This window comes from Pelobates fuscus, chromosome 3 (genome assembly GCF_036172605.1).
Source record: "Pelobates fuscus isolate aPelFus1 chromosome 3, aPelFus1.pri, whole genome shotgun sequence".
Classification (NCBI taxonomy): domain Eukaryota; kingdom Metazoa; phylum Chordata; class Amphibia; order Anura; family Pelobatidae; genus Pelobates; species Pelobates fuscus.
The window spans coordinates 371536030-371539100 of record NC_086319.1 but is presented as its reverse complement, the minus strand read 5'-3'; the positions used below and the strand labels follow the sequence as shown (position 1 = coordinate 371539100).

Sequence of the window (3071 nt, the reverse complement as noted above, 5' to 3'; positions counted from 1 at the left end):
CTCAGGCACATACACACTACACAATGCCAGACATGCACACACAGGTACCAATACACGTTGCCAGACATACACTGTGACTGTATCTGTCAATGTATGTGTGCGTGTCTGTGGGTCTCTGTACATCACTGTATTTGTGGGTGTATGTGGTTTGTATCAGAGTGTGTATGCGTTTCCCCAGAAATTTCCATGTCAGAAGATCCCCAATTTAGAGTGGTGGGAAAAAATGAGGATGGGGGATTGCATATATTGTAAAATCAGGTCTAGGGAGCAAAAGAAACAACAGGTGACAAAATAATGAAATGCACCCAAAATACTTAGAAAATTGAACATAAATGTTTTGGCAACAAAGTTTCTGTTCCCCTCCTTTCTTTAAATTAGAAGGGCAAAGGTTTAAAAATAATATCAGGAAGTATTACTTTACTGATAGGGTAGTGGATGTATGGAATAGCCTTCCAGCTGAAGTGGTAGAGGTTAACACAGTAAAGGAGTTTAAGCATGCGTAGAATAGGCATAAGGCTATCCTAACTATAAGATAAGGCCAGGGACTAATGAAAGTATTTAGAAAATTGGGCAGACTAGATGGGCCGAATGGTTCTTCTCTGCCGTCACATTCTATGTTTCTATGTTAATACATGTTTGTAATCCTGACACTATGGTGTTCCTTTAACTGGATTGGTATATCACTTACTAAATCTTTAAAACAAATTTAAAAGCAAAAGGCAGAAACACACGTTCCAGTGAATTTCAATGTTTTATTTAATGTTTTAATTTCCAGAGAAGTGACACTTCTGCTTTAGCGCTTCTTCTAGGGATATACAGGTAGGACCTAACAAAGTTCAGTCCTAGTTAGTCTTTATGTCATATGTCTGAAATGTAGATGAACTCACAGAAAACTAACAGCAATGTCAAGGCAAAAACTGTTGCGTTTCAACACTTCCTTATCTTGTGCTAATTCTCCAACTCATCAATTGTTCTAATCTTGGCAGTACTGGCATCAGGTATTTAGAATCTGGATGTAAATTTTACCAGACTGAGTATTATGGCATATACTGGCATGAACTACTTAGCTCCTGAGTTCTGATTAAGACATAAAGGTTGCTGATACTGGCCAGACTCAGTGTGTTAGAGTAACATGGCTCACACAGTGCTGATACTGGCCAGACTCAGTGTGTTAGAGTAACATGGCTCACACAGTGCTGACACTGGCCAGGCTCAGTGTGTGAGAGTAACATGGCTCACACAGTGCTGATACTGGCCAGGCTCAGTGTGGGAGAGTAACATGGCTCACACAGTGCTGATACTGGCCAGACTCAGTGTGTTAGAGTAACATGGCTCAGACAGTGCTGATACTGGCCAGGCTCAGTGTGTTAGAGTAACATGGCTCAGACAGTGCTGATACTGGCCAGGCTCAGTGTGGGAGAGTAACATGGCTCACACAGTGCTGATACTGGCCAGACTCAGTGTGTTAGAGTAACATGGCTCAGACAGTGCTGATACTGGCCAGGCTCAGTGTGTTAGAGTAACATGGCTCAGACAGTGCTGATACTGGCCAGGCTCAGTGTGGTTAAAGCAATGGCCATGGTGTTAGCTGTTCATTGTATGCCAGTAGCACACTGCCAACCGCCACCAACGGTTTCTACTTCACAGTGAGTCCGGCAAGCAGCCAATCCCTACGCACGAAGAGCCGCTCCCCTCAGCCAGTGAACCGATAAAACATCTAACAGTGTGATATCCTCCCGCGATGAACTATATAGTCCGCTATGTGAGTTGTTCTGGCAACAGGACGCATGCAAACAGTGCGCGCGCTCAGTAACCCTGTCAGTGACGTCACCACTCTTTCACAGTCCAGAACACTAGAAGTGCCTGTTACCTCACAGGGCCCGAGTAGCTCGCCGTGATCGTATAGTGGTTAGTACTCTGCGTTGTGGCCGCAGCAACCCCGGTTCGAATCCGGGTCACGGCATTGTGTAACAGCAATGGCACGGCAAGTGGGCTCCAGGATCATTTTATTATTAATGTAATTGTTTATTACCTTAATCTCAGCCTTTATTGTTTTATCGCCCTTAATATATTTATTTATCATTTCATTTTGACTAGTCCATCACTAAGCAGGTTTTTTATGACTTTACAAAGTTGCAGGCTGCTTGTTATTGTTTTTTAAATTCTTACTTATTAAGTATAAAATATCTTAATTGGAACAATAACTTTTACAGACTACAATATATTAATTTTATTATAATGCAGCATATTTATCTATATGTAGATATCTAATTTATAAAATAAATTCTGTATAACATAATTCTGTGTGTATAATTAATTATAAAATTTAATTTACCAAACAACTATATTTTTTTATTGTGTGCCTTCATACATTTATAGAAAATATCATGGATATGGTCACATTTGGAATTCATAGCTCATAGGATAATATAGGGACAGATGACGTCATTCACCCCTATCAGTCATAAGACCTAATGCAGCTCCCCTCACTCGGAGCCCAAGTAGCTCGCCGTGATCGTATAGTGGTTAGTACTCTGCGTTGTGGCCGCAGCAACCCCGGTTCGAATCCGGGTCACGGCATTGTGTAATAACAATGGCACGGCAAGTGGGCTATAGATGTATTTTTATTTTTTACTCTTTTCATATTGTTATTTTTTTTTTTTTTTAATATTTTTTAATTTTTTAATTTTTTTTTTTTTTTTACAAAAAATTTTTTTTTCTTTATGCTTCATCATTTCATTTTGTGATCTGCAAGATTTTTAAATTATTTTCTGAGCTAATTCTTGCATTAAAACCATTTTGTCTTTTGCATGATACTTAGAAATGTATTTGTATGATGTATCGCCTTAACAGCATTCATTGATTTCTTAAACTGTGCTCACCTCTATAACAAAACACAAAGCCTGATTTTATTTATTTATTTAGACATTTAAGCAAAATAAAGAATCTTTATTTTAATGTGTCACACACCCCTGATGGGGACATTGGAGCACTTTGTAAAATTATACAGATACAGTGGGACTGGATCAGAACAATGTATAAGGGATAATACAATTTAGACCAAAGGTCCC

General features: G+C 39.2%; 2 non-coding genes across 2 annotated transcripts; both read left to right on the top strand.

Moving 5' to 3' along the window:
* Window positions 1-1891: 1891 nt before the first annotated feature.
* Window positions 1892-1963, top strand: TRNAH-GUG (transfer RNA histidin (anticodon GUG)). The gene has a single exon. It is a non-coding gene; the product is annotated as a tRNA-His (tRNA).
* A 545-nt stretch (window positions 1964-2508) lies between these two features.
* On the top strand, window positions 2509-2580 carry TRNAH-GUG (transfer RNA histidin (anticodon GUG)). Its single transcript has one exon. It is a non-coding gene; the product is annotated as a tRNA-His (tRNA).
* Window positions 2581-3071: the final 491 nt, after the last annotated feature.